Source organism: Phocoena sinus, chromosome 9 (assembly GCF_008692025.1).
Source record: "Phocoena sinus isolate mPhoSin1 chromosome 9, mPhoSin1.pri, whole genome shotgun sequence".
Classification (NCBI taxonomy): domain Eukaryota; kingdom Metazoa; phylum Chordata; class Mammalia; order Artiodactyla; family Phocoenidae; genus Phocoena; species Phocoena sinus.
The window spans coordinates 100,481,621-100,509,616 of record NC_045771.1 but is presented as its reverse complement, the minus strand read 5'-3'; the positions used below and the strand labels follow the sequence as shown (position 1 = coordinate 100,509,616).

The following is a 27,996-nucleotide window of genomic DNA, read 5'->3' as shown; positions in this document are numbered from 1 at the left end:
GAGGATGACATTCAGAACCCCAGAGATCTGCACCTCCAAATCACCTTTCCTACCTACCCCCATGGCATTGGAGCTGTTTCACCTCAGAAATCTCGAAGCCTAAACTGCATTTTTTTTTTTTTTTTTTTTTTTACAAATTTAAGGTTTGCGGCAACCCCACATCAAACAGGTCTTTCGGTGCCATTTTTCCAACAGCATTTGCTGACTCTGTGTCTCTCCGTCACTCCTGGTAATTCTTGCAATATTTCAGACTTTATCATTGTTATATTTGTTATAGTGATCTGTGATTAGTGACCTTTGATGCTATTATTGCAAAAAGATCTCAGGCTCAGATGATGGTTAGCATTTTTTAGCAATAAAGTATTTTTAAATTAGGGTATGTGCCTTGCTCTTTTAGGGATAACGTTATTGAACACTTAAAAGATTATGGTATAGTGTAAACATAACCTTTATATGCACTGGGCAACCAAAAAAAATCTGTGTGACTCGCTTTATTGCGATTTTCACTGTATTGCAGTGGTCTGGAACCAAACCCAAAATACCTCCAAGGTCTGCCTGTTCTCTGGTTTTAAAAAAAAAAAAATGGGGGCTTCCCTGGTGGCGCAGTGGTTGAGCCGTCCGCCTGCCGATGCAGGGGACACGGGTTCGTGCCCCGGTCCGGGAAGATCCCACATGCCGCCGAGTGGCTGGGCCCGTGAGCCATGGCCACTGAGCCTGCGCGTCCGGAGCCTGTGCTCCGCAACGGGAGAGGCCACAACAGTGAGAGCCTCGTGTACCGCAAAAACAAAACAAAAAAAAAGCTGCCCTGTGCCAGGCTTGTGCAATGGAGCTAATGGAATGGAATGAATGTAATGTGAATTCATTACCACAGCCCCTCACCAACCCTCCAGATGCATATTATCATCCTCCTTTGCCCGATAAAGAAAGGGAAGCAAGAGAGAGTGTGACTTTCCCAAGGCCGAGCCTGTGCTCTTTCTGGAGCTTGAATAACTGGTTCTAGAACGTTAGCATGCAAAGAAACTCCTGAGGACGTTTGTCAAAACGCAGATTTCTGTGTGCCGCCCAGATCTACAGAGCCAGAATCTCCCGAGGGGGCTTGAGCCACTTTCCTGGAATGCAGAACGGGAGGCTCCTTGCTCCTTTCCTGATGGCCTGAGGGCTCTCAGATCCACCGGGGAAGGAAGGCAACACAGCCACTGTGAGAATGACCTCAGCTGACAAAGCTCCCTCTCACACCTCCCACCCAATATTGTTTTAATAACACAACAAAACAAGATAAAACTGACCAGCCCAAATATCCATCAAAGAACAAATGGATAAGTAAATCACCTAGAGGGAATTTACTGCAAAGCTAAAGAAACTGAAGCTCCTTCCAAGGCCCTGGGTGGTCCTAGCAGTATGCTGGCAGGGCCTTATGTTTTATGAAATTTGCATAAGGAAAACATCTTGTGATTTTTCATTCCAAGTATTCACTTGCACTCTGTACCTAATTTTATATGCCTAAGTCTCAGGGCCCACAAACCCTGTGTCCACCTCTGGGGCCACCTGGGGGATACTGCCCAGCAGGAAACGGATTGCAGTAGATCACAGTGTGTCTGGTGAGTGATGGCCAAGATGGAGTCTGTACTTTGCCCACAACATCCATAGGACAGTCCCATTTGTGAAGAAAAAGGAAGTGATATATTTGAGCACCTCAAAAAATTTTTTTAGCCCTATACCTTGCCATACTCTTGATCTTGCCTCAGACTTCAAAAATGGTATTGATTCTATTATTTCTCCTAAATAGAAAAGGATAAATTTTTATAGAAAAGCTTGAAAATAATTAAAAATGTGATGAGAAAATATCCTCAAATCATGCCACATGGTAATAACTACTGTAATGTATTTAAAATTGGCGTTTCTTCCAGGATAGACCCCCAGGGCCGCCCTATGCCTTGATGGTGTAGTTGCTGAAACAAAGAATCCCCTTTACTTTAAAAAACGAGGGTGTAGATGCCTTATTAGAAATGGAAAGCTCATTGATTTTTTTTTTTTTTTCCCCCACACCTAAACAGCCTGTGTTTCTTTGAATAACCAATTTGTGACCCGGCTGGGACCAGGGGAGGGAGCGCTCCTGTTCACCTACTGCGAGCGCGGTGGCAGACCTGAAAACATGCATGGGCTCCAGCAGTGGAGGACCCATTACATATGTAACTTGACTCTATATGATGAAATACTTCTCTGCCAGTAAAAAGTATTTTGTAGATAAATATTTATTAAAATAAAATACTTGGCAGTCTATTAAATGAAAAAAGGCAAGTGAAAACTTATGTGTAGTAGAGTCCCATTTTTATAAATAAATTCCCTACCTACCCGGTATGCGTAGAAAGAATTCTGAAAATACAAATACCGTGTGAAGATCATCGGTTCTGTCTTTTTTTTCCTGTTTGCTTATCTTTAAGCCAGTCATGCTTCAAAGAACATGTTCCTCCAAAAATATAGAAATGAAATAATTGAACTTTTTAATTATTTTTTGCGGTCCACGGGCCTCTCACTGCCGTGGCCTCTCCCGTTGCGGAGCACAGGCTCCGGACACGCAGGCTCAGCCTGAGGCCATGGCTCACGGACCCAGCTGCTCTGCGGCATGTGGGATCTTCCCGGACCGGGGCAGGTAATTGAACTATTTTAAACAAGGGCAGGCAAACCTGGCCCTCCAAGCTATCATCCTTCTGTGATTTGAAACTTCAGTTTTCTCACTTGATAAAAAGATTCAACAAGGTATTGAAATAATATGTGAATAAATAAACCATTAAAGGGGTGGAGGTGTTGTCTGTGAGCCGAATTATTAAGTGATTTGATTCCTTTGAAATCGCAGTCTTCTGTGCCAGGCAGCAGTGGCTGCCCCAGGAGCTGCCGTCTCCAGGCGGAGCGGGTGAGAGGGCCCGAGAAAGGCCCCCAAAGCACGCGGCCCTCCAGCCTCTTCTCAAGTGCCTGTCTTCTCCCCTTCTCACTCCTCTGTCCCGTGGCCTCAAAGAGGAAATGGAAATCATTCGAGAAATACCCCGGTGTTCTCTCTAACCTGTTCTGCTCACGTGCACATAGGTGGCTTCCTCTGTATCCCTCTGTTGATTTATTCTCTGGAAGTCAGTGGATCGCAATCCCATCCCCGGCACGCTGTGAAGATTGTGGTGAAACTTCCCCACATCTCCTCAGTTACACAGACATTTCAGATGAGCTAACAGATGCCCGTTCTAGGGTAGGGTGGTCCCATTTGACTCTTTTTTTGTTTGGGGCCAGTGGGATGGGTTATATATTTTTTTAATGCTACATTCTTTTAAGCATTAAAGACCACCGTTTGACTTTCAGAACTGGAAGTCATTGTGACGGTAGCACCATTTGACTTTCAGAATTGGAAGTCAGTGTGATGGTGAGGGCAACATTCCTTTCTATGAAAAGATGAAATAATTGCTTGGAATAGCTGAGCAGGACACTTGGTCCCAGAGGCACAGGAGGAATTCAGGCGCGAGGCAGGAAAATAACACTTTGCACTTAGCAGCCTTGAGGGCTGTGATCAGCCACTGCAGGACCTGCTGCTGCCAACGCCACCTTCTGGAGGGGTGCCCCCCTGTCACCAGCTGTGGCTGTCCCCCGAGGGCAGTCTCACCAGGCTGTGCCTGCACCAAGGCATGCTAGGGTGGGAGACGTCCTCTGCTGACGGCTCTGTGTGCCCGCTCCCAGGGTCTGATTCATGAGAAAGCACAGATTTCACAATTTCTCCCAGTGTCTTCTGCCAACTTCTGTGAACAGATGTGGAATTAAAAAAAAATAAAAGCGAAGGATCTCCATTCTCAATAACTGGGATGTTTCTTTTATATAAAAGAAACATAAAATGTATATATATATGTACATTTTTAAAAATTTGTTTATTTTTGGCTGCACTGGGTCTTCGTTGCCACGCGGGCTTTCTCTAGTTGCGGCGAGCAGGGGCTACTCTTCGTTGCGGTGCGAGGGCTTCTCATTGCCGTGGCTTCTCTTGTTGCAGAGCACAGGCTCTAGGTGCACGGGCTTCAGTAGTTGCGACACGTGGGCTCAGTAGTTGTGGTGCGTGGGCTTAGTTGCTCTGCGGCACGTGGGATCTTCCCGGACCAGGGATCGAACCCGTGTCCCCTGCATTGGGCAGGCAGATTCTTAACCACTGTGCTACCAGGGAAGTCCCAACTGGGATGTTTCTGATAGAAGAAAATAGGCTAATGATTTGTTTAAAATCTCAGAGATGGAACTGATGCATTAAATGCACCGGTGTTTACAGATACGGGCAGACCTTGTTTGATTGCAGTTAGTTTCATTGCACTTCAGAGATCCTGTGTTTTTTACAAATTGAAGATCTGTGGCAACCCTACATTGTAAGATGATGGGTAACATCTTTACCAATAAGTACTCTTTAATTAAGTACATTTAATGTACATTTTTTAGACATAATGCTATTGCACACCCACTAGACTACAGTGTGGTGTAAACATAACTTTTATGTGCACTGGGAAACCAAAAAACTTGCGTGACTTACTTTACTGCCATGTTCGCTTTATTGCATGGTCTGGAACGGAACCTGAAGTATCTCTGGGGTCTGCCTGTGTTACAAGGTGGGCCGCTTATGATTGTAATCTTTTCTTTTAAAATTTTTCTGAGAGCTGCTGGGTCTAGGAGCTCTCCGTGCAAGCCAGGTTTGTCAAAAAGAAGTGGGCTTTCATCGTGGCCTCGGTGGCCAGCGTGCACGGCTAGCCAGCCTTGCAGCACCTCCAACCCTTCCCCAGGGTACATGCTCCTTGAGCGGAGCCTTGAGCACCCTCCCATGCTCCTCGAGAAAGGAAAGCACTAGAAGATCACAAGCCTTCACCGAGCAGCCGCGGGCCTGTTTGCTAATGTTAACTATGTCAAGTGCTTTGAGAAGGCCCTGCTCCCTGCACCGTGGGCTGCCGGTCGAGAAGGGCTCCAATCACAGCTGTGCCGTGTGTGCCCCATCCCCTCCGAGCCAGGATGTTCCGTGTAAACAGTGCTGTTGATTCCATCTGGCCAGCTCCCCTGGGTTCGGTGGGCGGGCCCCCAAGAGAGCCGAGCCTACAGGACCTCCCCTCCTCCCTGCTGTCTGCTTTCTAAATTGTCTCAGAGCCCCCACAGCTGTGCACTGCGGTGACCCTGCTCACAGCTGTGGTGCGCGAGGCCCAGGAGGGGGATCGTGGCTTCCGCCCTCTTAGAGCGCGGAGTCCTTGGGGTCCTGGACTTGCGGGACACGCGACAGGAAGCAGCAGCCTGGGCGGCTTGGGCCTCAGGTCTGGGAGGGCTGCCCGGGGCATGAAGTCCGTGAACTCTGCCAATGGCAGGGAGCTCACCGCTACCCGAAACAATCTGTGTTCCACCTTTTTCAGCAGCTCTAATAATTAAAAAAAAAATTTTGTCATCAGTACATTATCTGTGTCCCCGCCTCACCTTTCTTCTGGCCCTCCGACACCACATATGACGCCTTCTTTCTTTGTGCCAACCCCCCAGTTTAAAGACAGCTGAGCGTCCTCTTCCCGAGGCCGAGAAGCCCCCTCCCTGCAACCAGCTGATGGCTCCTGTCACACTTTGTCACTTGCCCAAGGGACCCCATGCTTCCCAAGCAGCCCCCCGACCACTCCTGCCCTCTCCCAGCTGCTGCTAGCTATCCTGGTATGTCGGGGTTTGGGAACCTAAGTAAAGCACTTGTCATCTGCCCCTTTTAAAATTAATGCTGTTATCAACACTCCTTCATTCTAGCTTCTTGAGGACACCTGGGATCCGATCCTGCCACCTGGCACATACAGTTCCGAATCCCAGTGTTTCATAATGATTTCTGTGGCTTTATTTACTGGATCGTGGCACAGATGTTGACCAAGGCTGAGTTGTACGTGGTTAACTCCGCTACCCTCATCTGCTTCGAAATCAACACTCTTGTCAACAGGCTCTGTTTACCCTATGGGAATCCATGAAATCCTATCAGCCACCACATCTTTGCTAATTAATATTATGGTTTAGTTAACTAGATGGCCTCATTGCAGTTCATGATTTTAATATGCCTTAAACTGTCTCTACATTCCTAACACTCTCTAATGCGTTTCTGTAAAGATACCCTTGCAAAATTAACTGGACATTCACGAACCTGTAGTGTCACATTAAGAGATGGAGTGAAAGCTGGCATATTTCACTTGAAGCTCAATCTGAGGAAGAAAGTTTGTATAGACAGAGCTGTGTAGGTAGCGTGGTTTGGAAAGAACAAGGTACCAGTGGATGGCGGTGTCTGAATCTGAGCAAGGAATATTGTCAAGGAAATTTAGACATCAGACTACGTTCTTCCAAACACAAGAATCTGTAGAATAATGTCCTGTGGGAAACCTATAAATATTCTGGAACCTGTCTCTTCATGGGGAGCTATTCATACAAGTTTTGTCATCTCTGGTTACAAGAATAAAGGATGCTGTATGGGAAGTTCACATCTTTTAATTCACAAAAATTAATTTTTCTTGAATGATATAGTTCCTAAAAATTTATTACTTGCATTACATTGTTTTATTTTTTCATGCCAGAGGGTAGAAGTGCCTGTGCTCATATTAAAAACAGCAGTGTTAATCTCTGCCTGAATCAAAACCCAATTTATAGGGTCTGTAATGCTTATGCCCACCCAGAAGCACCCATGGACGTGCTGAGGATAAAAGAACATCTGTAGCTGATAGGAATAGGAAATGTTTATCAAATGCTTACTGTGTGATAGGCACTGGCATGTGAGCTTTAGGGTCTCATTAACAACCCTTTGTGGCAAAAAGCATTGTAAGCTATTCAGCAGGAGAAAACTGAGGCATAGAGAGTCTAGGTAAATATACCAAGGCCACGCAGGTGACAACCTGCCAAGCTGGACTGAAGCCCACACACATGGGTTCCAGCTTTTCTGCATGGCTGCCGTGGATGAGTGACATCTGGGTAGATGGAGTTTTGAAGTCACGTAGGATGCTGACTTTAAATCCCACCCCAGCTGCCTACATGCTCTATGACCTTGGCAAGGTCATTTTCTTGAGTCTTGTTTTTCTCATCTATAAATTAAGAAAAACTAGGGCCGATTAGGGAGGTAGTCATCTTAAGAATTCCAAGGATGTGCATGGCACTCAGTACCCGGTATATACTACGTGGTCCACGGTGGTTAGCATCGCTTTGTATTCTCAGGGCAAAGATGCTGGGTGTGTTGAGTCGCTGCCAAGTTGGCCCGTCTGCCTTCTCCCAGCTCCCGCCCCATGGTGAGGCAGGGCTCAGCCCAGCAACTCTGGGGAAGCGCTGACTCCTTCCATTCAAAACCCATGTCACTGACCCTGTGGAGTTTGTTTTTTGAGTTTTTGTTTTGTTTTTGTTTTTGTTTTTTTCTGTTGCTTTCCAGTGAAGTAGGAAGTGGGCAGCCTGGCAGGGAAAGTGATTTAGAATCATTTTATTGTTTATGCTTTGGCTTCATTTGATCTAAGACAGATCAGCTGCTCTCAGAAAGCTACTCAAATGGAAGAAAAGTGTGTGGGGGGGGGGGTGGGGGGGAAGGGAATTTGGATTAGCAAACTTTTGCATGATAGAAATAGTATTAATGATTAATAACAAGTTTTTTTTGGTTAATATGGGCAATTTATACTACAATGATGCCCCTTTAAAAATTAATTGTACAGGGCTTCCCTGGTGGCGCAGTGGTTGAGAGTCCGCCTGCCGATGCAGGGGACGCCGGTTCGTGCCCCGGTCGGGGAAGATCCCACGTGCCGCGGAGCGGCTGGGCCCGCGAGCCATGGCCGCTGAGCCTGCGCGTCCGGAGCCTGTGCTCCGCAACGGGAGAGGCCACAGCAGAGAGAGGCCCGCGTACCGCAAAAAAAAAAAAAAAAAAAAAAAATTAATTGTACGATGGATGTTTGCTCTTGATTTGAGGATTTGGAGTATAATCGGTATTTTAAATTTGTTATGATCTTGCAGTTGTTGCATCCTTGCCCTTATTGTGCATTTTTAGCTGTCGCCCCCGATGTCAAACACTCAGGCGGAAATAACACATTCGATTACAGCGTGGCTCCATGTAGTTCGGGAAGCCAAGGAAAGGGTGTGCCTTCACTGCTTCAGGTACTAGAGGGGAAACTAGTTGACTTGCTGTTTTACTTTTTTTTAAATCTCATTCTAAGCGGTTTTGTAAGTCAGTTTCCTGTTGTTGGAAGAGAGGGATTTACTCTATAACTTCCTTGTAAAACAGAGTGTTAGACATCCCTTCTATGATGAAAGAGAAATTGGGTCGGAGGGAGGGGGAAATGGGGAGATGTAGGTCCAAACTTTCAGTCCCAAGAGGAGTCTGTTCAGAGGATCTAAAGTGCGGCTTGGTAACGGCAGTTAATAACACCGTATTGTATACTTGAGATTTGCTGAGAGTAGATCTTAGGTGCTTTCATGACACAGACAAAAAAAGAGTTTAACTGTGTGAGGTAATCTTGATCTTGGTAATCATTTCTCAGTGCACGTGTGTATCAAGCATCACATCATACACTTGAAATGTGTGCAGTTAGATCTGCCAGTTATTCCTCAATGAAGTTGGCGGGGGAAGAAGGGAGAATCTGCGTCTAGTAGTTTCAGTGCCTACATGTAGACATGAATTGTTTCTCTCCTTTTCACCGTGAAAACAGTTCCTGCATAAGTGGTACATGTAGGGAATAAGGCACAGTTACAGCATGAGGGGCCCTCAGAGCACTGGGCGCAGAGCTGGACCACCTGTACCTGTCTCTAAAGGGGCTGACGACGTCCAGGTAAATCACAGAGCATAGGTTCACCCACGTTAGAACGCAGAGCCCTTGCATACAAAAGGAATCCTGATTTTACTCTAAAGTTCATTTATATTTAAGGTTATTCCAAATGTATAAACTTTTAATTTAGCTGTTTTGGGAGAAAGATCTATTTGATAGATAAGACATAATTTAAAATAAATGTTCAGGGCTTCCCTGGTGGCGCAGTGGTTGAGAGTCCGCCTGCCGATGCAGGGGACACGGGTTCGTGCCCCGGTCTGGGAGGATCCCACATGCCGCGGAGCGGCTGGGCCCGTGAGCCATGGCCGCTGGGCCTGCGCGTCCGGAGCCTGTCCTCCGCAGCGGGAGAGGCCACAACAGTGAGAGGCCCGCGTAACGCATAAAAAAAAAAAAAAAAAAAAAAATAAATGTTCATTTGATGAGTGGGTTTTTAAAAACTAGTTATTTTTATTCTTTCCTCTGAAAGAAGTAGGATGGTGAGAATAGGTAATAAAAGTTTTAAGCATGAAATAGGAAGGCTGTCACATGAATTTCTTAGTTCTTTCTTGATAACAAAATTCAAGACTTCGTTAAAGGAGGTGTTTGAGGTAGTACATAGAGGCCCCAGGAGATCCAGAGACCCAGGTCAGGGCTGAGCTGGACCACTTCAGTAGAAAGCCAATGGCCACGGCCATTCTGAAGAGTAGGTAGAAGCTTTGTGTCCAGACGTGGAGCCCAGAGACTCGGGTAACTCTGATAGTACATGGCCGGATAGTGAAGATAAACATGGATTCTTACTTGTCCCCTCCCAGCACTAGCTGGGGGCTCACTGTTTGTTCACGCCCACTCTCAGTTCAGGGATGAACTAGAGCACTTCTGGCCCTGAGTCAGGAGTCACCAGGAGTGTCATCCTACCTAGATGTCCCACCAGTGGGCCATGCCCATCTTTTCCCTTCTTATTTGCAGCTGTATCTCTGTATTTCATGATGCATTTTGCCCTGCTCCTAACTTGAAGTCGATCTCATTTCTTTGGGCACCAAATTGTCCGGTGGTTGTGTATCAGTACTCAGTCCTGTTTCCTTTAAGCATCACTCTGCACGTCCAGGGATGCACTGTGTGCTCCGCGGTCCACAGGCCGTGAGGGAAATTTTACCTTTATCAAAGACTTAAAGTAAAACCTTTCAAATTAATCATCTCATGTGAAAGTCTAGACTTGATTAATACAAAGTGACTTTCCAGACTTTAATTCTAAGACGTTTTCCCCAGACTCTGGAATTTTGTTGCATCCTATCAATACGTATCCTTAATGCAGCAGTTTATCAATTACTCCTCAACACCTGCATTGTCAAATGCATATTTTACAATCAGTTTTTAAAAAGTGGTGTTTAGAGATCTTGTTAAAAGTCTAGGAGTCAAGACATTCCCCTATTAACCATGGAATTGTCTTCAGGTCTAACTCAGATGTTCCTGAATTCGTTTTCATAATGAACACGTTAAATAGATGTATAATATGTTTGCATATAAAACATGCATATGTATCTCCGACCTTGTGCTTTTCTAAGTAAAATTATAATACAGGAAAAGTAAGTCTGCTTTGTCAGAAATAAGATATATCAAGCATAAACTGGCAGCATCTGGTTTATTAAAGCCCAGGCATGCTCACTGTTTACACAAGATAGTCCCATGTTGTAACAAATGTCTTTCCTCCCGTCTGTCACTTCCTCTTTCTCCCCATTTTTTGTTCCTGATACTTGGTGTATATTTTTTTTCCTATTTCCGTTGGCAAGCTATATGCCAAGCACGTGATCACTAGAAGACTACGATTCCTCAGTGAAGGAAAATGCCCATTAGGTCTTGTTAATTAGTCATATAGACTATTTTCCAGTTTTTTTTGCCTTGTTTTGTTCTCAGTAGCACCTATAGAGTTAAGTGATATAAAAAATCGATTACTGTGTCAGGTGTACATGTTTAATGAATTTCATGTGAAATGTTGGCATTATAACCCAAAAGAAAGGAAATATGTGAGGAGTGAATGCTGCAGCGAGTGGGAAATATCAGAGTTCCTATTTTTCAGCATCTTGTAATGTCCCAGACATGTCCCGCCAGACAGAGTGCATCATAAAGCACAGGAGTGAATTCCGCTTGTCCAGAGTACATTTGACTTCCAAATTCCAGAGGCCGCAGATTTGGAGATAGAACAGTGTTTGCGTATGAAACTGTGGGATGATTTTTGCACAAGTGCCTATACGTTATCTGGAGAGAATTTGCCCACTCACTAGATTTCCCCCCCTGTTATCTGAAACAGACGACTGAAAAGACGGGCGTACTTGCAAAATAAATGATTTGCAAACTAAGAAAAATATTTAAAATCTATGCAAATGGTTATACTGTGTTACACTATGCATAAAAATGTCAATAAGCAAAGAATAACTGGAAAACAACTCCACTGCTGTGTAAATGAAACATCTTTTTACTGGATCCCGCTGGGTTTCTTACAAAGCTCTGTATTTCCTCTTCAGGCGTTATCCTTGAAAGATGAAGTTGAAACAAAAGTTCTATTCTTTTTAAGTTGGCAGAACTTCTGAAAGGTGATTCTTAGCTGTACTGTGACTCATTCCAAGTACAAAATTCTCTGACCCTGAGCTAGTCTATTTTTCACGTAGGAGCCTAGAAAAGCCACGAGCGATAGGAAATGGCTATATGTAGACTCTTGCCTGCAAGCTTCGTGCAAACTTACTCTCTGCGTTCCAAAACACACCTTGAGCACCTCTTATGAATTAATGGAAGGATGGCTGGTGTTCAGAGCAAACGAGGAACTGGAGCTGGCCTGCTTCCCTCGCCAGACCTCTCCCATGTGGATGCATGCTTTTAATAGCCGCCCTGTATACCAGGAGTAGAATGTACCCTGATCTGTCTGACCAACCTTCTATTGTTGGATATTTGGCTTATTTCTAGAAAAGGTTGCATACTTGTTCGTACATTTTTATGCACTTAGGTAAGTCTCTGTTGGATAATTCCTGGAAGTGAAACCTGGTCAGAGGTTTGTGAGAGTTTTAAGTGTTACATTTTAAGAAGGTGTGAAACGAGGCGAGGACTGAGGAAACGTAGCCTGCCCAGGATTCATGAATAATAATTGAAAGAGCTGAGGCTATTTAGCCCTGACAGGAGACATTGGGAGCGGGCTGCAGACAGGACAGCCATCCTCAGATCTTCAAAGAGCGTTTCTCCAGGGCAGGAATGGGCTCCACCTGCAGGGAGGCGGGGCTGGGGTGGGCGGGGCCGGGGCCGGGGCCTGACTCCAAGCTATGGGGCTTCCATAGGCTTAGAAAGGATGCACAGAGCACCTTGGCAGCAGGATCACAGGCCTGGCCAGTTGCCTGCTCTCGTGGAGCTTACATTTTAGTTCGGAAAACAGAAAATGCAGAAGTAAACTTACAGAAGAAAAAGGAAATTAATGATACTGGTCAATGATGGTTGGAAAGAAAACAGGGTCCTGTGATAGAGTGACTAGAAGGGAAGAAAGATGAAGGGAGCATTTAATAGGATAAACAATAAAGGCCCAAATGAAGAACAGTCTGCCTTATTAGGCAGTAAATTCCACAGCCTTGGAAGTTAGAAAGGGAATATATTAATATACACAGAGGATGAAATTACGGGATCTGCAATGTTATTTAAAGTCTCTTTCAACATAAATTATATGGATGTAATCCAAACAAAAGGCATCCTCAAGGACTCATATTCTTCCCAAGGATCAAATTTTACTGTAGTTACACTGGGAGACTTACATCCGTGTCGGGTGAATCGTAAGGAGTATCTAGAGGAGTGAAAGATCTTCGGGCATTGCACTGTGTTCCCAGATAACAGTAACTGCAGGATGATTTCTGCCTTGAGGTTGTGGCCTCGTGGCCGTATTCAAAAAAACCAAGGGCGGGTACAAGGCACAAAGCACAGTGCTTGGTTACAAGGGATCCGATGGCCCGAGACCAAGCAGAAAGCAAGATGAGACAGGTCCTGACGCAGTAACGCAAAGCCTTCCTCTCTTTCCCATATGAGTCATTGTTAGTCAGAAAATTACCTTTGCAGAAGGACTTAAATCCTTTTCAGACCTTAAAGTGATTCTTCCTCTTGGCTTAGGTGTAAACCTTTGTCTCAAAGGATAGATTCTATGAATCTGTCGAGCCTCCGACTGTGGGTGTGTGTTTATTTGCATGACAAAGAGGCCTTTGGTATTTCAACAAACAAAAACAGGCATATAAAAACATCCTCTTTCTGAATGAGTACCAAAATTGTTCTCCAGTGAACTTCTGAAGGAAGAGAAAACCTGGGTACTACTCCAAGGCTGGTTGTGTATTTTGCTTGCAGGAACTCCGGCAAGCTAGCCCTCCGCTGAGAACAAGGTCACCTAGATAACCAAATGTGGAAGTACGTTAGGGAGTGCAAAAAGATAGAAGAAATTGAGAGGTATAACAATGCAAACAGATATCAAGAGGTGTGATATTATCACTGTAAGAGTCTGTGGGGGAAGAGGGTAGGAGAGAAGATTTTCTATGAATCTCATGAGAATTTCCAGAGAGAGACAAGGGGTCTCGATAGAGAGAGATGGCTCTGTGAATCCATCCCCACTAATCCCCATTAGGTGATAGCGCAGAAGTGTGTGTCTGTGTCCCTACAGCCAAGCCCGTCCAGCCTTGCAGGGACAGCCCGGCTGCTGGGTCAGCCCTCCCAGCCCCGCCAGGGGAAAGGTAGCAGAGATGGAGCACAACCCAAGGTTTGCATCAGCACTGCCCTCAATCATCTGTAGGCCTTTGTCTTAAATCTTAAGTGTCTTAAGATTATTTAGTCATATATATATAGAGAGAGAGAGCTCAATTAACATGTATCCATAACCTAAGATATTCATGAGACTGTATCTGTATGAACAGAATCAAGGACCCAGGCCACTCTCAGTCCTGTAATTACTGCATTTCCATGTCGCTTCCTGTTCACACCCAGAAGTCGAATCTCAAATATTGCTTTTCAGACGGTATTTGGGACCAATTTTAGCTCCGCTTTCCTTTCTCTTGCCTCTTGCTGGCCATCAGCCACCAGACTCTGCACAATGACCAGCTGGCCCCTGGCAGATCTTGGGCCCAGGTGTGAAGTAGCTAGAGAAACGTTTCAGAGCCAAGAAGGGAGTGATTTCATTTTCCACTGGCAGTATGCAGAACTGAAGGGGATTCAAGTGCCTTCAGAAAAGCTTCCTTCCAGTGAGTAGAGTTTTGGGGAGTTTCCAGACTTATACTGCTTTTATTCTTGGAAGCATCATTGTGCCTTTTCCCCCTTCCATTTATATCCCAGGAACTGATTCACAAACCATAGCAATTGGATTTGGACTTGCTGAATGCTAGCAGACAGCTGCCCGCACTCCTTCCCAAGATTCCTGCCAGCTGGGTTAGGTACCAAGTGCGAGCACCCCTGAGCCAGCCGGCCAGGTCCTCCAGCTCCAGCCGTGCGACAGCAAAGTGACCAGAGCTGCAGTGCTGTGCTTCGTTCGTTAGACACTTTGTGGTTTGGGCTCAGTCAACCAGGGTATGATTTCAACCCCCAGTAACGGGTTTGGGGCAGCTGCCCAGTGAGGCAGGTTTCATCTTGCTTCCTTAGCTGTTTTTTCTTACCTCACACCTTTTTCTTATTAGACTTGGATTTCCGTTTCCTGAGCCTGTTGTTTCCACGGATTCAGACAGGCTTCCGGGAGGACCTACCAGCCTTCTTGAATAAAATGCAGCAGTGAAGGTCTTAGGTTTAAAATTGCCCAAAATGTGGTCTAAAAAGTACTAAAAATATTGTTACCATCCGGATTGAATAAAATCCTATAGAGATGAATTCCTTGACTTGAACCGTTAGCTGAGCTGGCCTCACCTCAAGAGTAAGTGTGTTCAGTTAAATAAGATGAGATCAAATAGAGGAGTGTTAGCCTGGGAAGCGGCCTGGCCTCTTACGTCAGCAGCCCACCAGGTAAACACCGTGGAAATGCCACATTTAGGAGGGCTTAGGATGGTACCACTAAAAGGAAAGGTTTTTAAAACAGGGAAAAAGTGAAATGTGTACCTCAATCGTAGTTCCCCTGTGCCAGGCATTGTGCTAAGTGCTTTCGTCCACATCGTCTCCCTCAGCCTGAGGGCACCCCAGAGCTGCTGTTAGGGGGTGCAGGGGCTTGGGGGCATGGGGCTGGAGGGGTGGGTTGGCAGCTCGCGCTAAAGCCCTGGCAGAGCTAGAGCCGGGCTCTTCCGTGACCGCTGCCGACCCCGGCCTTACCTGAAAGCCCTCTGTTGGGCAGTGCACAGGATTCGTGGGCAAAAGGGCAGCTGCCCTTTACCTCCTCCTTTTCAGGCTGGAAAAAGCCCACTGCAATAAGAGCGAGCCTTTAACCTGTGTGCCACAGTGACCTCCCAGAGACATATGAAAAAACCCACACCAAGTGAGCGTTCCGCCCTCCTGCGTCTCATGGACATTCACGGTGACATCAACACGATCTTGGGGACATTCTGACGGCCGCCGTTCCGTGTCCTCCCTGGTCCCGTGGTCTCGGCGGGCAACAGAATCTTGGGCCAACTATGGGGACACGACAGCCCGGTGACCAGGCAGCTGGTGGGAGGGGGCCATTGCTCAAACCTGTAATTCGCAGTCAAAACAAACAGACGATTAGCTGGGGGTTGTCACTTTCAGTCAAGGCCTTTAGCATCGTCTGGACGTGGCCTCAGCGTGAGCCCCGTGGGGCTCCTTGGCAGGCTCTGCGCAGATGGGGAAGCGTTGAGGAAGGAAGGGCTGCACGGATTCAAATCAGAAAGCCCACCTGGGCCTCGGTCACCTCACACGAAAAGTGAGAGGGGGTCTTCCTACGAGGCTCGCTGCTAGAGTTGAAAAACAAGAAAGAGTGGCTGCAGAATACTATCTGAAATGTGACATCACGACGATCCTTGTTAGGCTATGAAATTGCTGTCCAGAGGGCTTTTGTAACCGGCCCAGGTCGCCCAGGCACTTCGTGGCAGAGCCAGCCCTGGAATCGGTCTCCTGACCCTCAGTCCTGTGTGATGTGCATCAGACGTGCAGCCTGACAGTCACACAGGAACTGCCGCCCAAGTCCCTGGGTTCCAGTCCCGTCTTCTAAAGATAGGTATCATTTTATCCTGGTGATCCTGGGGCAGTCATCAAAGGAAGATGAAATGATGCCCTGTAGATTCAGGATGTCCATACAATTTTCCCCTCCAAACTAGCACACTTTTGCGAGTGAAATGAGGGGACAACTGGACCAGACCCTGGAGCCAAAGTGCTAAGAGAAGCGCCTGGGCGGGCAGAACAGTGATTCCCACACACCCGGAAAGGTTCACGCGAGTCAGGTTTGTCACTCAGCTTCAGTTACGTGGAGAGTTGAGTGAACTGGGACAGCTCATTGCCTAAGCATTCTGACTGCTAGTGACACAGTCCGATAGTACAGCTCGCCCTGTCTCATGGTCGTGGTGACTAAATAAGGTAGCGTGTGTGCCTGCTGCACAGGGAGTGCTCAATAAGCATGTGCATCCCATGAAAACACTCCCTAGTCAAGTCCCCTGGCATCCAGGCAGTCGCTCGTCTCCCGGGTGAAGTGTACAGTGAGATGTATGCCCAGCTCTTGTTCTCCTGGGTGTTGGCAAGGGGGTCCTTTTGGTCTCCTTTTTCCTCTGAAAGTGTGAAAAGTCTTTGATGTGTATAAACATTATGTTTTTGCCCTGTAGACAAGTAAATCACCTTCTTTCCACATTCCCGATATTTTTTCAATGGATGTCCTCCAGTAAGGAATCAATAAGGGGAAATTCATTGAAAGCTTTAATTAGGTTCACTATTGATCCAAAAACATACCTCAGAAACCCAGCTTTTGTTCAACATTCTAGCCCGGTATATTCACAGAACTTCAATTCTGATACAAGCAATTTATCTGTGACAGAGACCCCAAGGTGAATTGGTAAGAAGCAGGGCTGTGTATGGGCTCTGGAATGTTTTGGTAGGAGTTCAAGTCCCGCCCAAAGGCCCGCAGACCTCTAGAAAGCAGGACACATGTCTTACTGTGGTAGCCTGGGGCCACCTGGGGAGCTTTGAAGAAACGCTGCTGGCCCAGGCTCACCCGACCCGACTCGCTGTTTCCCAGGTCTGGGCCCTGCCTTGGGGGCGGGGGTTTGAAGGTTCCCGGGGTGGGGAGAAGTGCCCCCGCTCCCCAGCCCCCGAGACACTGAGAATGGTGCTTCCCTTTCTCTCAGCACTTAATACCTTGTCTTCCGTCTAAAAAGTAAGACATGGCTGTCCTGGAAAATGGCCATGTAGTAAATAAAAACCTTGTCGTCCAGAGACAACCATTGTTAACAGGTTAGTATGTATAAGTGGTTTTTACTCATTAATAGTGTATCCTGAGATTTTTCTGTGGCATTTAATGTTTTAAAAAGATGTTTCATTGTTAGAGCACTCAATTTTATATCTATGCGCAATCGTTTATTTATAATAGTTTCTTAGTGTTGGACATTGAGCAATTTTTTAAACAAATACTATTTTTTAAAATGTCCATTTCTAATTTTTATCATAAGGAACGATTGGATTTGATGTAATTGGAGAATTCATTCTCTTCTATGGCACCGTGTCCAAGAGACTCGAAGTCTTAATATGTGTGTTTCTGGGGGGGTTTTCCTGGCATTTCAAAAAGAATGAAATACATTGTTACCACCTATGTACATAACAGCTTTTGAGAGAAGGGAATTTCATAGAAATAATGAAACATTGCAGCCTTTTATTTATTATTCTTTAAGTTTACATGAAAACCTAAGATGATTTCAAAAAATACCGTAAGTTAAAATATCACCAAGACTCTACTTAGACAAACGTACAATATAAGTGCATCAGGCTCTTGACAGGCATGATCTCTTAACGCCACGATAGGCTTGTGAAGCAGGATCTTACCTACCAGGATAACTGCAGAAACGCCACGCACAGTGCCCACACAGAGTACATATTCAGTGGTTGCTATTTTTATGAATTCTGTTTAATAAATGTGTATTGTCCTGTATCACATTGAAGAAGTTATATTTATCATTACCTAAGACTTTAACTCTTCTGTCTTTTAAAAATAGATTCTGTAATCAGTCACAGGATTGCAGAGTGACTCACAGATCTGTAAATCTGAAGGGTTTCCTGGAAGCCTTCTCGGAGGTGGAGGCTGTTAGGAACCCCTCAGGCCTGGCGCAGGGGCCCCTGGGACCGCAGGACACGGGTTCCTCAAGGTTTCACTCCCCACCCACAAGTTCCCTTCAGACGCTCAGGCTGCTGCTGCCCAGACCCGGTAATGTATTTACATCAACTCTGTCAGTTCCATGGAGAACTTCCTGTGTGCCCTTCCCTCTTCCACGTAATTCCATTTACACAACGACATGCCAGTGTCGTTGCTGGGTACTTGGACTGGTTGGCCCCTGGACTGCATAACTGGAATGGAGAATGACCTCAGTAGATCCTCAGGGCAATCATGTATTGTTAAAATTTTACGTTGTTTTAAATGACAGCAGGTGTGTGAAGGAAGATGCACAGGGTCCCAAAACACAGATAAGCGTCTGAAGTTGGAAAGAAGTGTCTGCCAGTCAGGGTTCAGGGTGTTTTATTAGCGTCCTCAGTTTGGAAGAGGGAGCAGAGTGTGTGGGTTCATGGTTATTGTTATAACCTTACTTGTTTGACACTTGAAAATACAGCTTAATCGTGCTAGAAAGGAGAGATTGCCCTGGCAAAAGGCAGACTTGATGGCATGGATTAGAGAGGACCATGCGTGTTCTTTGTTTAGACGCCTCTCCATGCAGGTGGATCCCTGATCTCAAGCGCGGGGAAAGTCGAGGCCCTCTCTGCTTCCGATCCAGGGTGGGTGAGTGAGATTTCTGTGTCCACACTGTGCTTAGAACTCCAGCCCGGGCAGCTCTCCTCCTGGGCAGGTGGCTTGGTGAGAGGCCGTGAAGGGTCCTGAGCTGGATGGACCGCACGGTCCTGGACCCCCCGGGGACCTCCTGTTCGTATGTTCTGCCAGCCCCATGCATGGCCCCTTCAGAAAGCCTGATTCCTGACGGGAGATTCTATTCAACCCAGGCAGCTTTTCTTATAGGGAGCAGCAGTCCTAGAATTTTTTCAAGGAAAATTTCAATTCACATATCACGTAGAGTCAGAAAAGTGCACAGATCAAAGGGGTGCGATTTGATGAATTTCACAAACCAAACCCCCCTTTGTAACCAGCACCCAGATCAGGATAACCAGCCTCTTGTGTCCCCTTCTGGGGCATGGTAACCACTATCTTAATGATAATACCATGGATTGGTTTTGCCTATTCTTGAATTTTGTATAAATGGAATCATCCAGCAAGTACTCTGGTGGGTCTGGTTTCTTTCACTCAACATTTTGTGTCAGAAGTGTCCATGTTGTTCTATGGAGTTGTATTCCTCTCATTCGCAGCTGGATAGTCCATTATGAGAGAGTTCTACACTGCGTTTGTCCATCTACCGTTGACGGGCGTTTGAGTTATTCTCTTTTTTGCAGTTACGAGACAGTGAGTGCCATCGCACATGTTTCTGAATACTATCGCACAGTGAATACAGCGCAATCCTCTGCGTTTCCGTTGGGTACCTAGGAAAGGAATTGCTGGGTCGTCGGGTGTGGGTTTGCTCTACTTTAGTAGATATTACAAAAAAATTTTCCGAAGTGGTTTTAGCAAACTGTACTCCACCTGCAGTGTTTGAAAGTTTCAGTTGCTCTGGATCTGCCCCAAGGCTTATGTTGTCTGATTTTCTTATTTTAACTATTCTGATGACTGTTATCCTGGAAATCTAATGGTGAAAGTCAATATTCATTAACCTTCTTAAAATTAATTAATTTTCTTAAATTTATAAATATAGCCTTTATGCCAAGGAGGCAGCGTGGGACCTGGAACAGACTATAAGGCAGAGATGGGCTTGAATATCGCTTCTGCCGTTGTCAGCTGAGTAGCTTATCTTTAAACCTGGGTTTCTCCTGTCGTAAAATTGGAGTAAAGGACAGGATTAAGTGAAGATTAAATGACATAACCTCAGAAAACAGAAAAGGCCTGAGGCGCTACATTCAATAATGCTTTGTTGTTTATACCCCACTCCCTGCAGGTTTTTTAAAAATTCACATTTGCTACAGAAAAGCTTGTCTTCTTCAACAAAGCGTGAGGGTTGTGTAAGGCCATGGGCCACAGTCAACTCTGACCAAGGACCAGGAGCTGACATGTGGTCTCTTTGCTTTGCTCTCTCCCTAGACGATATGAATTTTAACAGTTTTCCCAGGGCCATTCCCTAAATCCTAGAGGATGACACTTAAAAGAGAACTTGGGGACTTCCCTGGTGGTCTGGTGGTTAAGACTCCATGCTTCCAAGGCAGGGGACAGGGGTTCGATCCCTGTTCAGGGAGCTATGATCCCACATGCCGCAGGGAACAGAGGAAAAAAAAAAAAGTGTGGAAATCCTCCAGCCCAACAATTCACTCCATTAAACCGTAACCAAGCGTCAGGAGGTAGAATGACTCTCTCGAGACCCTACAGGCAGTTGTGGCCTGGATGCTCCTAGAATTCAGACCCTCTGATTCCGGAACTGTTTGGTGCCTCTGGTCAATACAGCGTAAATCTGTATTTAAGCCGTAATGAAAATGAAAATAACTTCTGACATATGCAGTTAATATAACTTCTATCTTGTTCACAATAAATCTAACACCTCTCATACCAGTGACAACTCTTCAGCAAATTCGAAAGGCAATGTATTTGCTCTTTTGATTCCAGTGGTTTATAAAGTGCGACAGGGGTGGGGTTAAAGGTTTTCTTGCCCCCATTTGAGATCAGTAAATGTTTATTGAATGAATGTGTGAGTGGAAGAGAGATCATGGCACCCAATAAGCTGCAAGAATCAAAACAAGGCAGCTTGTCAAAACGGAAGGCCTTTTGGCCGTGGCTGCTGCATGGAGGAGCATTTGGTCCTAGGAAAGCCAGGGCGACCCTGGAGGCCAGGCACTGAGTGAGGGGAGACGTGTGTCCGGGTCACGGTCCTGTCCTAACGGTAGGAGCTCTGTGGAGTCACCCAGACCCTCCGCAGCAGGTACCATCCGTGGGCCACCTTCTCAGACTGGTCCACAGGCATTTTGTAGGATGCCCTTGATGGACACCAAGGAAATGGGCTGACGCCCCCAGCCTTCACGTCTGTAAATCCGCATCGGAACCGCACGTGCGCTCTCACCTCGTTGAGAGCTTCGCAAGTCTCCAGCACATGTTAAGTTTTTATTAATGAATCCTTTATTCGTCTTCATAAAATACTTAGAAGGAAGTTTCCCCTGCAGGTTTTCAGCAGAAATGCTAGAGCAGGGCAGGCCCAGCAGGTCACTGAGGAACAGGTCCGCCCACTGCCAGGGAAGCTGCTTCCTATGGGGTCAGCCCTGTATCAGCCGCCACCCTCCCCCGACCAGGTGTCAGTGACACGGCTGCAGCAAGTCCAGCAGACACAGTGCCTGCCCCACAGAAAGTTCACATCCACCTGCACACGGCAAGTCAGTCAGTCACTCACAGCCCTGGGGTCAGCGGTGTGAGCTCGGGAAGGCGCCAGGGGTGGCGGGACACTGAAGTGGCAGATCAGAAGGCCCAGATCGTCCCCATAAATGTGCTCTCAGTGCCAAACTGGCAGGAAAATTGGTGGTTTCACTTTGCGAATTCTTACTGGAAAGCTAGAGTTTAAAAATACACTCCAAAAATGTTTTTATTTTTATTTTTGACAAATCCTACCTTTGCTCCAAAGGCAAGGAGAAAAGAACAGAGGTCCATGGGAAGTTCAGGTAAGCCTGCAAGCACTTGCCCTTCCCCACTGCTCATTTTACAATTAAAGTGTTACTACATTTATTACTGCAAGAAAGGTATCATTTGGGCTTCCCTGGTGGCGCAGTGGTTGAGAGTCCGCCTGCCGACGCGGGGGACACGGGTTCGTGCCCCGGTCCGGGAAGATCCCACATGCCGCGGAGCGGCTGGGCCCGTGAGCCATGGCCGCTGAGCCTGCGCGTCCGGAGCCTGTGCTCCGCAACGGGAGAGGCCACGGCAGTGAGAGGCCCGCGTACCGCAGAAAAAAAGAAAGGTAGCATTATTAAGACCTTAATTTCATAATATTGTCTAATCTGATAAGAATATGAATGCTGTGAAATGCAGGCCTTTTGAAAGCCTTCTCTAATACTACACTGAGTACTCTGTTCTCTGCATGCACAGTCTGTGTGATGGTCTGCAAGTCCTTTCCCATGAGATGTAACACAGTGAGATTACAGGCTCAGAATTCAACATCAGACTCTCCCTTTCTTTGATAGGATAGGATATGACCTAAGTGTCTGATCCCAACGCAGCCTTTGGAGTGTTTAAAAGTGCATGGTGACTATAGATAATAATGCTGTCTTGTGTGCTTGAAATTTGCTAAGAGAGTAGATCTGAAGTGTCATCACCACACACACACACACACACACACATACACGGTAACTCTGTGAGGTGATGGATGTATTAACTTAATTATGGCAATCATTTCATAACGTGTGTTATTAAATCATCACATTGTACATCCTAAAGAGATATACTTTTTATTTGTTAATGATGCCTGAGTAAAGTTGGGGAAAATATACGGAAGTAACGTTGGCTCTAAAGTTGTATGTCTCCAACAAATGTTTAATCCTTGGAAACTAGAATTTCAAATTGCAATGTAGTCGGAGATGGTCTTGTCCCGGCAAATGTGAGGAGAGACTGTCACCGTGCATTTTCTCCTCCTAGCCAGTGTGTGAATTTCCTCAGAATAATCCGCGCGTTCTCACCGCGCCACTGAAACTCATCTGGGAAAGGTTCGGAGACTGCCTCTGTAGTTGAGATCTGGTCCGTGCCTTTCCTCTCACCTGCTCCAAGCTTTTGCAGCTTTGGACAACGTGGTGTCTGCTTTTGCCTCGTGGCCTGGGGGACCGCCCTGTCCCAGCTCTCCCGTCTCCTTCATCTCTCCTTGTTGGTGGTATATTTTAACAAAATCTCAGGTAATTCATAGGCCCTCCAGGGCTTGAGAAGCGGTGTCCTGAGCTCCTGGAGTACGATTATTGCGGAGGTCAGTGATCTAATCGGGTGGCTAGATGTGACTGGGGATGCTTTTTCTTTCGTGTGATCCTGGATGGGCCCAAGGCCATCCACCTGGCCAGAGCAGGCTTGCGTTCTGGGTTTTTCCCTTGCGTTGTTGTGTCTCTCCGTCCTCCCGCCGTGTGTGAGTGACAGCGCACTGCAGTGGCTGCATCTCCCAGGTTAGGGGCCCACAGGGGTGTTGGGCAACTTGATTAATAGTAAAAGGAAGTGCTTGCTTTCTTGGACAAATAATCGCTTCCACTCTTTCATTTGAAAGTTGTTCACATTGATAGAGAAAAGAATGTATGACCTCCATGAGGACATTTTTGTGGCTACGACCCGTCTGGAAAGGCATCTACTCATTGCCCTGCAAATCAGCTCGTCAGTGGTGGTGTCATGAATCCCCAGCTGTATTTAGTGTCGGTCTTTCTTCCCAGACTGCCAGCTCCGTGAGGGCGAAGACCGTTCACCCCTCCAGTAACAAGCACAGGGCCTGGCACGCATTTGGGGCCAGTGAACGTTTGATGACTGACGCAAGAGCTCGTTCATTCTCCTGGGAACTTCACTGGTAATCTTCAAACACTCATTCAGAATAGAGACTGCTTGTCAGGGGCTGCCAGTTATTATTATTTTATTTTCCACTGGTTATGGAGCCTTCAGACTTAAAAGGCATTATGAATATTGCTTGTAAGAAGAAATGTTGATGGAAACGAGGCAAATGGCATTATGGTTAGAAACTTGCCAGGTGTCATTTTTGGGAGATTAGATAACTGTCTTGTCTGGTAGAGTGAATTGCCTGTTTGTTACAAGTTAGAACTTTGCTGGACTGGTTTACGGGGCTGAGGGGAAAAAGATAAGTGAATCTTCTAGTGAGAGGTCATCTGTTTTGAAAGTGGGGACGATTCCATGAACCCGATCCAAGTGTTACAACATAGGGAAATGTCTCAGACCATTCAGCATAAGGAAGCCCCCAGTTGAACGTTAAAGCAAAAATTCTTCACGCTGTCCTCTTGGAAACCCCATGCAATCCAGACCTCTGAGTGCACAGTCATGAGTAGATTTGGGGATGAAACTCTGATACCAGAGAAGAGGTGAGCTTCTTCTATCAGGCACCCGAGGACGAGGCTGTCCTGCTGTCCTTGCCGCTGGCGTTCGGAAGCCGTTTCAACAGAGGAGGTCAAAAGCAGACGGGACTGCCCCTCCCCGCACGGGACCAGGGCAGGTAGGGCGTGTCCTCTCCATGGCATCGTGCCATCTCTTCCTGTCAGGTAGTGGCTTGGCCATTAGAGGAGTGTCTTGGACATCTTTGCATATTCCATGACAAGAAGAGCAGAAGATCCTGCCCTTCTAGAGATTGCACTCGTCCTCGTAGCCAGCCGGCTGGGCCATGCTTTCTGCTGCTGCCTTCCGCTCCATCCCCAGCCCGGCCACCACCCCTATTACTTTCTTTCTCTATCTGAATTCCATTCAGAGAATCACCATTAAAAGCAGACAAGAAGTACACCACCCTGCAGCATAATGGGTGGTTTTTATCTCTTGTTTTAGGTACCAGGCTTTCCCGGATAACGTCAGTTAATTGAACTTAATATTAGAAGGCCCTCCCGTTTACCAGACTAAAAAGGTATTTCAGTGATGCAATCGAGCGTGTGCTGTAATTAATTCGGACATCTAACAAGTGTATTTGTCGGTGTCTGTTCTGTGCAGGGGGCTCCTTGCTGTCCGATCCCATCAAGTGGTGCTGTATTGTGCGCTGAAAACCGGTTTGGAGGATAGGTCTCAACGTTAAATGTCTTAACACGATACAATTTTTTAAAATTAAATAGATACACTGTTAGATTTCTTTTAAGTCAATTCAGACCCTTAGAGTCCATCCCGAAAAGATTTAGAGGGTGGATCTGAGCCCACTTCCTGAAAGAAATGATATCAATTTACTTAGGTACTCTGTGAAACAAGCAGTATGGGAATCTCCTCCCTAAGAGCCCTCTGAGACCTCACCATGAGCCAGGAGGCTCCGCCTCTGAGACCCCAACACCCACACCTCTCACTGGCCTCCTTTGCTCCCAGCCCTCAGCCTCCCTTGTGGCACCCAGGCCTCGTCCTCCCTGCCCTCTGGCAGCGCGCACGGTGATGGCGGCCCCTGCCTGCCAGCCAGCCAGCCACATGCCCTCCCCCCACTGCCAGCGCTTTGTGTGCTCCTTGCTTCTGATCAGTGCCCGGCTCACTCCTGGAGCTGCTGTTCCGGGCTGGCATTCGCTCAGCGGATGGACCTGTGTCTCCCTGCTTCTTCCCGCCCCCTCCGAGTCTTCTCACGTTCCGTTCCTTTGTTCTGTCTCCCCCGTGTTCCTCTGCACAAGGAAAAGCTACTCTTCACAATACACTCAAGCATCAGATCCTTTAGGAAGCTTTTGTTTTAAAGGTGCCCTCTGTCCTCGCTTAGCTGAGAATTAGCGGCCTGAGCAGTTGCCGTACCTTCTTTCCAGCATGTCGCGTCCTGTCTCTGCCACGGACGGAGTTCCTTCAGGGCAGGGGCCAGTGCACAAGTGCCTTGTGTTCAGTATATGGTGACAGGTAGATGAATTGATTGGTTAACTAATTAATAGTTTACAGTAGCACACCTTCCATGCAAAGATCACATTAACATAATCCACATGCTGGGTTGTTTTAGAGTGATGGCCTATGATCAGGAAAAAAGTCACAAGACTAGGTCACAAATTCCTTTTTAATCTACTGGCTTCCTATAGAAGATATTGTAAATGACCCACCTGGTTCCTCCAGTTTTACCAGGCTGTGTCTCAAACCCCTTGTATGGAAAAAATGTGCAGCTACAGACCCTTCTCGGTGTGACCTAGTAAGTTTCAGGTGAACTTGTGGAATGATGGTGATGCTGTGGTGAAAGCCAAGGGGTAAAAGAGGTATTTTTTGCCCATAAATATCTATCCAAGCAATTAAGAAATTAACATTCAAAATGCACTTATAGTAATCAGCATAATCATTCCTTTGATAAACAAACATGAGGAAAACTTAACTAAAAATACTGCATATTTCTGCTCAAGATTATATGCCCAGAAAGGATATATTCTTCTTACGGTTTTTGGTCTTTACTTTCTGTTTAGAATAGAGTCTGTGGGAAAATGCATTTCTTCATACTTGAAGTGTACCTCCATGTAAAGTGTTTTCAGAGGTTACTTATGTAACAGACGACTGCTGGCACCGTCCTGAAGAGCTTCACCCCATCTCTATCATGTGCTTCATTTCATGAGGCTTTGTAAGAGGAGCTTTAGAGCTGCAGTGTCTCACTAGTATAAATGTCAGTGTCAGTTTAAATCTAAGATGCAGTTTCTGAGAAGGAAAGCCTACAGGGTAAGACAGAGAGGGATCAAAATATGGGGAGAATGTAATGAAAGACGAGAGCAACTGAACTTACCCAGCTCACAGAATTAAAGCTGTGTGTGTGTGTGTGTGTGTGTGTGTGTGTGTGTGTGTGTGTGTGTGTTTCTAAAGCCTAATTAGAGAGAGCGCATAAAGGAATAGGGACATGAACAGGAAAGCTATAGCTTCAGTTACAGGAAAACTCTTTGCTCTAGATCAGACATGGTTTTAAAATGTTCAGACTTGTCGATATTTTCCCCCTGTGCTATTGGCACAAAATGTCCCTGTGACATTCCATACCACTTCAATCAAATCTAAAAGCTTTGTTTCAGCATGTTTTATTGAAATCTGTATGTTTCAGATCTCTACCAGGTTTTTGTATAGGCACATGTAGGCCTTAAATTGGCTCAGTTATTCACGATGGAGGCTGAACCCCACACAAAGTGTGGACCCGGGCTCTGGAGACTTGTTTGACATTGTTGGTGTTTACAGAATCTCAAAATTGCGAATTTAAACTCTACAATTATAATGTTGTTCGGGATATCCTTTGGCTGTGGCCTCCAGTTAGAAAGCTGTAGGGGTTCCTATGTGAATACCATGGATCTGGGGACTTTTTTGAAGTCTGCATTGTCATGATATGCAGGTTTGGACTCGGCGTAACTAACTCAAAGGATGGACCCTTGTGGGCAGTGCACTTGGCTGGCGGTCAGGAGCCATCACCACCTGCTTATGCATTGCCGTCATCTGCAGCCCGAGCAGGGAGACTAGGCTCCATGCAAGGCGGGCAGCCCCTCTCGCCTGTTCTGGACTGAACGCAAGGTCTTTCCCTATTATCTAGGCCTTTCGTTTTTCCTTGCTGCCATGACGAGCTCAAAGCAATCCAGATATTTACTTGGAAAGGCCTCTTCTGTGCTTCTATAACAAGCTCTCCCCAGTTCTGTGGATTCAAACTCTAACACCTGTCGGGGTTGCCCGCGACCCTGCCACCGTGCTAGTGTCGGGCTTGGAAAGCTCAGTGCAGGGGCATCTCCTAGAGACCTTGTCAAGATTCTGATTAACTTTCTGATTCTGTGAGGCTGCGATGGGCCCAGGACTCTTCATTTCTAACAGGCTCTCGCAGGCGAGGCCAGCGTTGCCAGTCTGCAGACCCCACGCTGCATCTTGAGGCTCTAGACTGTTCTGCAGCTGCCTAACTTGGTCTCCCCACACTGCTCTGGAGACCTTCTCCACGGGGCAGTAAGGCCTTTTGTTTAAGTTAGAAGAGGGAGGTTGTTTAATTTTATGAAGGTGCGACATGGCACAGAGAAAACTAATTCTTGTGCACTGTAGAAATCACACGCTTGTGTAGCACAGGGAACTCTACTCAATGTCCTGTGGTGACCTAAATGGGAAGCAAATCCAAAAAAGAGGGGATCTGTGTATACGTGTTGCTGACTCACTTCGCTGTACAGCAGAAACTAACACAACATTGTAAAGCAACTATGCCCCAATTAAAAAAAAAAAAAAGGATATGGTAGTCTTTAAAAAAAAATAATGGCTTTCCTCTTTATAAGAAAAACTCGCAGCGTTTGAAAATTACAAGCTATTGATATCCCACTTAGAGGTGAAGAGTCCCCTGTCGCCAGGGCACTGCCAGAAGCCAGGCTCATTACCACCAGCACTGGGCTGCAGCCTAGGGCTTTGGCTTTTCCG

The 27,996-nt window shown here is 46.3% G+C and overlaps 1 protein-coding gene across 5 annotated transcripts in view; it reads left to right on the top strand.

The window, feature by feature from the left end:
- EGFR (epidermal growth factor receptor) overlaps nt 1-27,996 on the top strand; it is a 191,218-nt gene that overhangs the window by 83,308 nt on the left and 79,914 nt on the right. The window lies entirely within an intron of this gene.